This window comes from Myotis daubentonii, chromosome 7, assembly GCF_963259705.1.
Source record: "Myotis daubentonii chromosome 7, mMyoDau2.1, whole genome shotgun sequence".
NCBI classification, from domain to species: Eukaryota; Metazoa; Chordata; class Mammalia; order Chiroptera; family Vespertilionidae; genus Myotis; species Myotis daubentonii.
In genome coordinates this window covers 53,597,317-53,610,691 of record NC_081846.1, presented here as the reverse complement: position 1 = coordinate 53,610,691, position 13,375 = coordinate 53,597,317, and positions in this window count along the sequence as shown.

Sequence of the window (13,375 nt, the reverse complement as noted above, 5' to 3'; positions counted from 1 at the left end):
TTTTTAAGAAGAACAGAATTTGTTAACTGTGAGACAGTGTCAAGGAAAGGAAATACCAGCTACCAATCCTATATAATAAAGAGGTAATATGCAAATTGACCCTCACTCTATCACACCATCACAAGATGGCTGCGCCCACAGTAATGAGTGATCAGCAGGGACCTGAGGCTGCGTGGTGCCAGGCCAGGGTGGAGGACCTGAGCCACACCCCTTCTCTTGGCTCTGGGATGGGGGACCTGAGTCTGCGCCTCTCGCCTGGCAGCAGGCTGGGGACCTGAGGCTGTGTGGCACCGGTCCAGGGTGGGGGACCTGAGGCCGCACCCCTTGTCTCGGTGCTGGGAGGGGGGCCCTGAGGCTGCACCCCCACCAGGCGGGGCTTGATGTGGGCCCTGAGGCTGTGCACCCAGCCCGGCAGGACTTGATGGGGGTGGGGCTGGCCAGGTCTGTATCTTGCCCAATGGGGGTGGGGCTGTCTGGGTCTGGGTCTCCTGCGATTTCGAGGTGCACATAGGTGAGCGGGGACTTGACTCTGGGTCCCACAGCATGCCTCAGACTCTGACAGGAGGAAGATTTTCATATACATTTTACTAATTTTCTTTCATCTCTCACACTTCTATTATAGAGAAAGGGCAAATAGCAATATTAAAATATTTCCTCTAATTAATTCCCTTTTAATGTGCACAAATATTGAAATAAAAGCAATAAGTGCTTTAGATCCTATAGACTTTTAGAAATGATTTTTAAAATTATGAAAAACTTTACGTTTACAAATTTGTCAAATTAGGTGAAATACATACATCTTCAAATAACATAAGTTAAGGAAAAAAAAAACACAAAAAAATAGATAGCCTGAATAACTAGATAATTATTATTAAAGAACAATTGAATTGGTAGTTTAAATTTTCCTTAAAATAATTGTAGCTTTAGATGGCTTCATTAGTGAATTGTACCAAACACTTATGGGAAGAATAATACCAATTCTAAAACAACTTATACAGAAAGGAAAGAAAGGAAAAACCCCAAATCATGAGAACAAGCAGATACTGTGACCAAATAAAGAAACTACAAGAAATTTCAGAGCACTATCCTTTATGAACATAAATACAAACCTCTCCTCACCCAAATTTAAGAAAACTGAGTGCAGTTTCTATCAAATATTTGATACTCAAAAATCAATGTAATTCACCATCTATTGGTATCTATACATATAAAACCATAATATGCAAATAGACCCAACGGCAGAACAACCGAACAACCAGTCACTATGACCTGCGCTGACCACCAGGAGTTGCACACAGAACATGGTGGGTGTCGGCCACGGTGGGATGGTTAAATAGGTGAGCAGGGGCACTAGACCAAGGCAGGGTGTCAGTTGCTGTCATTGGGGTGACCCTCTGGTGGTTACTGAAAATTCTTTGCTCCCACGCACCGCAGTCCTGCCTGGTGCTCACAACCGCTGCCAGCGCTGGCCTCCCTTGCGCTCACAGACGGAGCCGGAGCCACTGCTCACACCTGCTGCTGGCAATGGCCCCACTCACACCCGCTGCCAGTGCTGGAGCCACTGCTTGCACCTGCTGGTGGCACCCGGAGCCAGTCTCGATTGCTCAGCGCCATCAGTGGGTGCGAGCAGCAATTGCCAGACCTGATTGGCTCGCACCCACTGCTGGCGCCGGCCCCAATCGCTCTGCACTGTCGGCAGGTGTGAGCGGGGACAGTGCTGTTAGCACGTGGAAGCAGTGACGGGACTGGGGGCTGTAGGGAGGGGTGGGCGGGGTGCGGTGGATGGGCCAAGACCTGCCACTGTGCCCTCTGCAGCCTCACGGCCCCTAGTATATATATAAAAGCCTAAGCAACTGTTTGTTTGACCATTCGACCAGTAGCTATGACACACACTGACCACCAGGAGGGCAGATAATCAATGCACAGGCATGGAAACATGGAACAGACTGATGAATCTCAAAGGGAGAGAGAGATGGGGAGGGCAGGAAGAGATTAACAAAAGAACTGATATGCATATTAGCAGCCTGGTGCATGGATACGTGCACCAGTGGGGTCCCTCAGCCTGGACTGCAGGGATTAGGCCGAAACCAGCCCGGTGTACTGGTGGGGTATCCTTGGCTTGGCCTGTGGGTATAGGGCCAAAACTGGCCCAGTGCATGGATTCCTGCACTGGTGGGGGTCCCTCCACCTGGCCTGCAGGGATCGAGCTGAAACTGGCAGTCCAACATCCCCTGAGGGGTCCCGGATTGTGAGAGGGCACAGGCCAGGCCAAGGGACCCCACTGGTGCACAAATCCATTCACTGGGCCTCTGGTATGGACATAAAAAAGAAAAACATGGTTTTAATAGACATAGAAAAATTGACAATATCAAATATTAATTTAATACTTAAAACACTTTTTAATTACATTAGGATTACCAGGTAATTTCCTCAATATGACAAAAGGCATTGATTAAAAATTAAAAAAAAACACTAAGTACAGAAAAATAAAAAGCCTCTCTCAAATATCATACTTAATGGTGACAAGCTAAATTACCCCTCCCTAAGATCAAGAACAAAGGAAGATCAGGTATCATTCAACCTTTCAAAAGGTTGTGGCCACTGCAAAAAAGGCACAAAAAATAAATTAAAAACATAACTGTAAAGTAAGAAATAAAATTATCTTTATTTCCAGACTATGTGATTGTTTTCTCAGGAAATCCTAAGTAATTCACAAATAAGCTTTAGAATTAATAAGTGGGTTTAGAAAGTTTATAAATATAAGTAGGAATTTTAAAAAATCAGTTGCATTTTATATGTTAGCAATGAGTATTTGGTAATTCAAAATTAATATACAAAGTACTTTAAAATAGCCTAAATATTAAGGAATATATATAAGGGTACAGTTAAAAATTATGACTAAAACTTATATACCAAAATTATTAACAGTCCTGAAATAAATTAAAGAAGACAAATAGATGGAAAAATATACAATGTTACACATCAAAATAATTAATATTATTTAAGTGCTAATTCTCCTTAAGTTCATATATAGATTCAACACAATCACAATAGAAACTCCAACAGAATTTTATACAAATTATCAAGCCAATTCTAAAATGAATATAGAAACTCTTCTAAAAGTAAGGATCTAAGTGGGAGGACTTACATTATCTGATTTTAATACTCAATATAATGCTACATTAATATAGGACAATTCTAAAAGTAAAGAACTAAGTGGGAGGAATTACATTATCTGATTTTGATATTCAGCACAATGCTATTGATATAGATATCGTGGCATTATGTAGAAATAGGCATATAAATAAATGGATCTAAAGGGAGAGTTTAGAAATAGACCCAAACATCATGACTAAATGATTTTCAACAAATGGACCTAGAACATTCAATGGAGAAAGGATAAATTGTTAATAATCAGTGCTAAAATAATTGGAAGCTGTATGCCAAAAAATAGGGCTTCAACCCTTATGTCACACAATATACATAAATTAACTCAAAATTATTCATAGACTTCAGTATAAAAACTAAACATATACAAATTTTAGAAGAAAAATAGTAAAAAATCTTAGTAATTTTGGCTTAGGCAAACATTTCTTAAACAGGGCACAAAAAAGTCCACATTATAAAAAATGATCAATTAGAATTCAAAAAAATTAAAAACAAAAAATGGGGGACACCCATAATACTTCCAACAATAATTTTTTTTAATTAGAAAATGCAAGCCAGAGATTGGGGAAAACTGAATGTTATATATTCAATAATGTACCTTTATCCAGAATATATACAGCCTTCTTAAAATTTAATAATAAAAGGACAGAATCAATAAAAATAGAAAATATATTTGAGTAGACACCATGTTAAAAGAAATGTTCATATTATCTTTACCCATAATATCCCCAAATGTCCAACAACTAGTGGATAGGGAAAAAAAACTGTGGTTTATTTATACAAATAAATACTACTCAGAAATAAAATGGAATAATCTATCCTGATATACTCAACAATATGCATGAATCTCTAAAGAGCTATATATCCTAAATGAAAGAACCTAGTCACAAAAATACAAACTATAAGTCCATTTAAACAAAATTTTTAAAAGGCAAAACTATATACTAATAAAAATAGATGAGTAATTTTCAAACCAAAGGATAGAGTGAAGCAAAGGATTAACTAGAAAGGGTGCACAGGTAACTTTGGGAGTGATGGAAGTGCTTTATGTTAGAATTGTTGTGGTTATATTATTTCAGTTGTAGAAATGAAAATGAAAATAGGAGACATCCAAGCTTTACAACTCATAAAATATTATCTTATAAAGAAAAAAATATATGTTTTCCGTACCTAATATACTACGTAGTATAAAGATCCAATTATTGGTTGAATGAATGAGTAGTCTGAAGATCATTGTGTAACAAATTTGGTAAAAAATTCAGTGTTTATTTGATATATTGTCACTAATATTGAGGATTCAAATATTGAAAACACTAAATTCTCATCAAGAGAAAATAACAACATGTATAATTGTTATAGACTATTAATTAATCATTAAATCAACATATATTCTCTTTATTAAAGTAAAAAGCACACAGATACTATTATTACCATCCAATAATGTGTTAGGTTAAATTGTTATAATAAAATGTTATACTTAGTTAAATTTCTTTATTCTATTTTTGGGGTTCAAACTTTAAAATTCCAGACTTCTGCTCTAGCCAGTTTTGCTCAGTGGATAGAGCATCAGGCTTCGGACTGAAGGGTCCCAGGTTTGATTTCTGTCAAGGGTACATGCCTGGGTTGTGGGCACAATCCCTGGTTGGGGGCATGTAGAAGGCAGTGGATCAATGATTCTCTCTCATCATTGATGTTTCTATCTCTTTCTTCCTCTCCCTTCTTCTCTGAAATCAATAAAAATATATTTTCAAAAATTACAGACTTCTATCACTTCATTTCTGAATTATCAAAATAGTCTCCAAAATTGTTTCTCTATTTTCAGTCTCTTATAACTGTAAACAATCCTATTGATTACTATTGCATTTATATTCTTTGAAACATCAACTTTTTATTGTCCATATTAGAAAAAATAATATCAATTTATTATGGTTGGATAAACATCTAAGATCTATTTATTATGCAAAGCTCTATCTAATTATACGCTTCATCTTTCCTTTCTCATTTCCCACTATAAACCTGTAGATATACTTTCATTTCTAGCTCAGTCTTCCCTTGTCATTAGTTTTTCATATTTCCTCTACCTCACCTAATTTCTCTGCAGGTTACTTAAGTCACACCTTCTTTATAATTCTCTGACTACTCTAATCATTGTTTTATTTTCCTCTTCTGAAGCCCAAAGCACCTATGAAGGCACCTCCTCTGCACTGTTATATAATACTTTGAAAATAATCTAATTATTATAATTTATGAGAGCAATACTCTTATTTTCATTATTTTACAGGTGAGAAAACTAAAGTTCAAATTGGCTAAGAAATTTAACCACATGATCATGGTATCTCCCCTGTTTATCATAGCTAAGATTTAGAAACAGCCTAAATGCCCATGAGCAGATGAGTGGATTAAAAAACTGTGGTACATCTACACAATGGAATACTATACTGCGGTAAAAAAGAAGGAATTCTTACCATTTGCAACAGCATGGATGGACCTAGAGAGCATTATGCTAAGCGAAATAAGCCAGTCAGAGAAAGATAAATATCACATGATATCATTCATTTGTGGAACATAATGAAAAACATAAACTGATGAAAAAAACAGATCCAGAGACAGAGAAGCATTGATCAGACCCTCAAACCTCAGAGGGAAGGTAGGGGAGGGTTGGGGGAAGGGGAGAGATCAACCAAAGGACTTGTATGCATGCATATAAGCCTAACCAATAGACACAGATACCAGGGGGGTGAGGCATGAGTGGGGGTGGGGGGCAATGGGGAGATAAGGACACACATGTAATACCTTAATCAATAAAGAAAAAAAACTTAACCATGATCACATAGCTAGTAAGTAGCAGAGCCATTATAATGTCCATGAAGGTATGGAACTTGTTTGATAATAATTTGATAACTTCTAGAATTCCTGGTACAACATTAGCATTAAATAAGCACTCAAATATATTTTAAGTTGATTTAGTAGGGTCTTTATTTTGAAGGAGGGCTTTTAGTTTGTGTCTCTAACTGGTTTTACAGCTTGTTTGGGTACTTCTGGCAAAATGATGGGGCTGCCCTACAAAAGCCTATTTGTGGGAAGGATTGTAGAGCCTCTTGGGAAAACATTAATCCAAGTGGGAAAGCATAAAAGTTGATTTAGTAATAAAAAGCAACATCAAGGAAATGCATAAATGTTTCTGGCTACTACATGAAGGATGAGGACCAGGATCTTGTAATAAAGCTATTTAGAACTTTGCTCAGTCTTGGGCTCTCACTGATATTTGTGGTATTTCCTCCCAGTATTTAGGATATTGTCTCAGAATATAGACTTTTTAAAATCAACCTTTTTGAGGTATAAATTCCATAAAATAAAATGTACTCATATTAAAGGTACAGTTCAAAGAGTTGTTTAAAAAAAGTTTTATATTGAGATCATTGCGCACGTGAATTCACATGTGGTCATAAGAGACAGAACAAGCTTCCCCCAGTTGCTTCCAGGGATATATTGCACAAGCATAGCTCATGTTCTATGGAGAGTACAGTAAAGGAGGCAGGCATCTCGTGGTGTGTTAAGGCTCATTAAGGCTTCTCTTAGGCTACATGATTCACTAGAAGGACTCACAGGAGTCAAAAAGTTCATATATTCATTATTGTAGTTTTATTACAGTAAAAGGATACAAATTACAGAGAAGAGGTACATGGGTGAAGTACAGGAGAAACAGATGCAAATTTGCAAGTGTTCCCTCCCAGTGGACACAGAGACAGACTTAATTTTATCAGAAACAATGTGGCCACATATGAATTGTTCACAACCAGGCAAGTTCACCTGAGACTTGGTGTCCAAGATTTTTATTACAGATCAGTCACAGAGGCATGCAGTGCTTCTTCCCAGATATCAGACAGATACAGCATGGCCCAAGGCCTGAGGCAAACAAAAGCACTTGTATCAGGCAGGTTATTCCAAGAACTCAGAAGTCCATTTCTAGGAACTGAACCACGGCCCAGTCCTGCAGACAGGCTTTTTAGCAATGTCCAGGATTGGAGAATCCCAGGGAGGTGTTCTCTGGTTCTTAACTAACCTAAGGTCTCTTCAGAATAAACTTTCTTAGGACATTATGATGAAAGGAAGACCAGATATCTGCAGAGAGAGAGAAATTCTTACCAGTTGTGATAATATCTAACAGTATATCAAAGTGGGAGGTGGTGCTTACTGGCTACCTTAAGTATCTACAAGAGCCTCTGGAAGTAGGAATGGAGGTTAGAAATGAACATTGTGCACAAGCCTCATTTTTCTAACCCATACTTCTATTTCCATACTCCTCTATATAATTTTATTTTTATTTTTATTTTTTTAAATATATTTTATTGATTTTTTTTTTTACAGAGAGGAAGGGAGAGAGATAGAGAGTTAGAAACATCGATGAGAGAGAAACATCGATCAGCCGCCTCCTGCACATCTCCTACTGGGGATATGCCCGCAACCCAGGTACATGCCCTTGACCGGAATCGAACCCGGGACCCTTCAGTCCGCAGGCCAACGCTCTATCCACTGAGCCAAACCGGTTTTGGCCTCTATATAATTTTATTAAATTTGCAATTCATCTCTCCTCCTTTCTTAGACACATATGCAATTCTTTGGAAATAATGTGCTATTTATTTCAGGATGCCTAATATTGAGCATGCCATCTGGCGCATAGTAAATATCTAAGAAATTATTGTTTTAAGAAAGAAGAAAGGAAAACATATAGGATAAATGTATGGATGGACAGACAAAAGGCAGGCAGGTTTCCTGCATGAGAGGAAAAGGAGAAGCAAGAAGGATAGAACAGATCAGAAAGAGAATAGGGAAAATGGGGGATAGAAAGGAGAAAAGCTAAACAGAAGCAGGGAGGAAGAAAGAGAAGGAAGGGATGGAGGAGAAGAGGTAGAAACCAATACTAGGAAAGAGGAAGGAGAATGAAAAAGTAAATGGAGGGGGAAAGGAAGAAGGAGAGATAGAAAGAAAAGAAGGAATAGTGAAAAGAAAGAAAGAAAGAGGGAAGGAATGATGGTAATCATGAGCCTACTATAATTTTTCTGAAAAATGGCCATTTCTACCAATGAAATTCAGCAACCTTTTAAAATTCATACCGACAGCCCCACCCCACAAGACATGCAAGAACTATCTTATGTTCAAATATCAATAAGATTCCATTTCTAAATAAAGAAACATGTTTCATTCAGGTTGATATACAATTACATTATATGCCTGGTACTATAAAGGTGTCTAGAAATAATTTGCTACCATCTGGCATCCACTTTAATGACATTATAAAGAAGTATAAAGATGTGCATAGGTAAAGTAAAATACTTTCTGGCAATATAAAATCAATTACACCTTGAAACTGCTAAATTAGAATATGTGTTTGCAATTAAATAGCCTTGTTTGATTATAAATCAAAGACGATCATAGTTTCAAGTGGTTGTTAATATAACAGTAAAATGTAGGGCTTACACATACAATTGTTCTAGGTGCCCTCTCTTCAACCTTTTATGTACTGACTTCGAAGGGGACTTCTTGCCTGGGCAGTCAAGCAGGTAAGGGAACAAGGACTGCTGTCTTTCTCAGCTGTTTTACAGCTAAGGAAATCAAGATCAAGAGATTTGCTTTAGGTCACAAAATGAGTTCAGCTCAGTTCATTTCCCAGCCTTGTAACTAAGACATGCATCTCATGCCCTTCCTACCTGCTAAAACAGACTCTTTCTTTCAAATCTGTGAAATTTCTAAATATGATAACTAATTTGAATGTTTCTTTTTAACCAACACTGCATGTCTAAGCCACACTGCACACTCAAGCACATTTTGTAATGTTTTACAGCACTTTGGATCTTGAAATTCTTTGAGCTGTTTTTACCCAATGTGGACATATTTAATCTTTTCAGACTCATTTCCATTTCTCTTTCTCTCATTTGTCTTAACTGAATATTCTATCTCTTTTTGGACAAAATATAAATATAAAACTGTATCACACTAATATTTTATTTCAAACCTGCACTAATTTGCTGAATAAGGTTAATGTATTTTATATAGGGAGTTCATCTAAATAACAAAACTCTGATTCCATTTAATTAAGCATTAGCGTTGTTAGCCCTTGGTAGGATTAAGCTTGGGGAATACTTCTCCTCTACTACATACATTCTTTCTATTGTATTTCTAAAAATTTAATTTCTTATCATTTTTAAAATCTGAATTATTATTTTATAGGAGAATGTCACATAGCAGCAAATAATAGTGGATCATTTTCCCTGGCAGGCCATTTTCATTATGCTGTCAACCATAATCTAAGGAATTAATTCAGGTCAAGAAATTCCTCTTCCAATTCTTTTTACTTTTGTTCCATATGTTGTCATGCACCATTATGCCAAAATGGGGTTTCTTCTACCTTATCCTGGCAGACACTCTATTATGAAACATACTGAAAACAAAATCAGGAGAAAAAAGACATTATACAGATGGGGATTCTTGGCTAAAAGTGATTATTTAAATAGTATGCGCGCGTGCACACACACACACACACAAAACACCTCAGCCATTATTTTGCTCATCTGTGGCATTTTCTATTTTGAATGTTTCCATAATAATCATTCAGGATAGTTCTAGAATCCTTCACCTTTACAAATCTTTCCAGTCTTAGTGTCAGCATTAAGCAATGTGACATTGGCATCCCACTGAAGAAGTCTGGGCTACCTCAGTGGCTGTGGCATTGCAGCAAAATGAGTAAGTGATGGAGGAGGCAGCTCTCTGCATGCTGTGATTCAAAGTGCATTTGTTAGAGTTGCACTTGGCTGCAAACAACAGAAAACTCAGTCTATACCAATGTGCTTCACTCAGAAGCCTACTCATCTCATGCCATGAAAAGTCCTTGTTGGGGAGTCCTGGGCACGACAGCTCAAGTATATGCCATTAGGGACACAGTTATCCCATTTTATGCCTGACTATTTTTCTTATGTTTGTTTCTTATAGTTGCAAAATAACCAACCGCTAATCAATGTTCCAGGAAAAATGAGTTAGGGCAAGAATAAAAGAGGCATAAAGAGCAGAAAAGGGTATACCACTGAATCTACTTCCCCCTTTTTAAATTAAAAAAGCCATCATGCCCTAGCCAGTGTGGCGCAGTTGATTGAGGATTGTCCTGTGCACCTAAAGCTCACCAGTTCGATTCCCTGTCAGGGCACATGTTCTGTTTGTGGGCTCAGTCCCCAGTAGGGGGAATGCAGGAGGCAGCTGATGAATGTTTCTCTCTCCTTCTCTCTGCCTCTCTCTGTAAAATAAATTAAGAAAAAACATTTAAGCGAAAATTAAAAAAGCCATCATAGTCTCAGAAATAGCACCTAGCAAACTATCTCTTCAGACTCCTTGAGCAGAATTATGCATCATGGCCACTCTCACATGCACTATGACATAAAGAGTCTTTAATAAATTGTGATTGATATCTGAGATTTATTCCTTTCTGTCAAATGCAAAGGCCCAAGAAAATATATACATGCTCAGGTTATACAACACCTTTATTTTATAGTGTACCTTAAATAATTCCCCAAAAGAAACTATGCTGACAAACACACTTTTATAAGATGTTTAGTGACCTAATACTTCACAGAAGCACTTAGATTTCCAATATTAAAAAAAAAATTAATTGCTAAGTGCAAAATTTAAGGGTTATGATAAGATCCTGTTATGTAATTTTTATTGTTTGTTGGATAATAATTTGGGTGAGCATGTATTAATTGAGTCTAAATTTTAAAATTAATCTATAATGTTGTTATTTGTCTCAGAAGCATATATAAATGGCTATATAAACACAAAATAAGAATGGGAAACTCCAACCTGAGGATTGAGAAATAAGTCCTCAAAAGATTAATAGACTATTTGATGAGTACAGAGGAGGAAGTTCTTTGTAATTTATTAAATAGCTAACATTTAATATTTCATCAGATTCTTTATCAATTTCATCAAATTACTTCAAATCATTGATCTTATCTATTCTCTGCTTTTACGAAGAAGCAACTAAATATAACTATTCTGGCTACAAGTAATATAAATACCTCCAGATGCAGTGGGAAGAAAGTGGTCTTGAACATTTTCCTCAGTCTCTTCTTAATAGAAAAAATCAGATTTATCTGTCCAAGCAAAAAACTTGGGTGACAAAAGGCCTCCATACCTACTTTTCTGCCTGTCATTTTCTTGTCCTAATTTTTTTCCTCTTCCCATCTTAGGCAAACAAAAACAAACAAAAACAAACAAATAAAACCTTGTTCTGCAGGGATCAGTTCAAATGCTTGCAGTTTCTTCGGAAGCATTTCTTGTTTATGTACATTTGGTGTCTTCTTAAATTCCAATGTGTAAGGATGTCAGAAGTTCATTTTCCCTTGAGTTATAGTTCCTTCCCCCAAATATTTCCTTTAGAACTACGTTAGAAACTTCTTAAGCCATTTTCTCTTCCCAATATATCTCCCCCCCCCCCACCTCACAGTCCCTAACATGATTATTTTTATATGTAGTTGGTGTACAATAACAATAATTAGGCTGGCTGACTGAAAATAATCAATAATGAATGCCTGCACCTAAGATCCTGTCCATGAAAATTCATTCTAGGTTCTTAAATGTCTACTTGTTCTGAATGTTGGACATTTTGATCAACAAATATTTACTAATCTTCACTATCTTGATAAAGTGGGTTTGGGAAAATTTATAGGGAAATGGAGAGTTATTCAGTCTTGATAAAAGGGACTAACAGATATTCATAAGAACACCAAAAATTAATGCTTTGAAATGGTAACTCAATTAATGCAACTTTGATATTAACATTTGAAAATATACAACTCCAGTGGGAGCCATTGACATCATAGAACTACCTAAAAAAACTATGTTGAACATTAAAATTGAGGAACTTAGTACTTAATTCATTGGAGCTTTAGGGTTGAGGGTTGCAATCTACACATCAAATCTGTTCATGTTCATCTAGTATTAAGCAAACACAATGAGGATTTACACAAAGAATAAAATTTTTTAATAAATAATTTACTATAAATGTTAACAATGACACTTTTTAAATTTCCACATAAAACTATTCTTTTGAAGAAATGTATCTACTATCTATTTTGTCTCATGTGTATCCATTCATATATAAATAAACTAGATGAATGTTTTGGCTATGAGATTTGAAATCTATCTGAATGATCTTTGGCATATAATAAAGTATTTTAAATACACACACACACACACACACACACATACACACACAGGCCAGATTATTATGACCACCTGATGCTTGTAGGCAAATTAGCTATAATTTCGTCCTGAAGTTGCTAGGGGGCCAGACCATTATAAATATGGAAGCAGGTTGTTTACCATGACAGTAGAAGTGATTTTTTTCTGAAGATATAGGTAAACAACACGATTTAACAGCCTTTGAACGTGGGATATATATACTGAGTGGCCAGATTATTATGACCACCTGACATTTGTGGGCAAATTAGCCATAGACTGCATCATATGGGATATGAAAGCCGAAGGCCTGTTCGAACACATTTGCTGTCTGTAGTTACCAAGATAAAATGTCTCCAATTCGCACAGGAACACAAGGATTGGACAGTCGAGCATTGGAAAAAAGTCATGTGGTCTGATGAATCACATTTCCAGTTGCATCATGCAGATGGCAGAGTGAGAATTTGGCAGAAACAGCATGAAAGCATGCACCCCACATGCATGAGTACAACCCTTCAGTGTTATGGTTTGGGGCATGTTTTCCTGGCATGATTTGGGCCCTTTAATTCGTGTGGAACAACGTCTGAATAGCACAACATACCTAAGTATCGTTGCTGATCAAGTTTATCCTATCACGTTGATGGTGTATCCCAATGGAGATGGCTTCTTCCAACAGAACAATGTGCCATGCCATGGTGCTCGTATTGTGCAGGAGTGGCTTCAAGAACATGAGGGAGACTTTACCTTGCTTAGGCAGCCCCCACAATCACCAGATCTCAATCCAATTGAGCATTTGTGGGACGAAGTTAAAAGAGCCATTAGGCAGCTGGTTCCACAACCATCAAATCTCATAGAACTGGACAGTGCTATTCATCAGGCATGGTGTCAGGTTCCTTACATCACTTTTCAACATCTCGTGGAGTCAATGCCAAGAAGAATCGCCACAGTATTAAAGGCAAAAGGTGGCCCAACAAAGTAC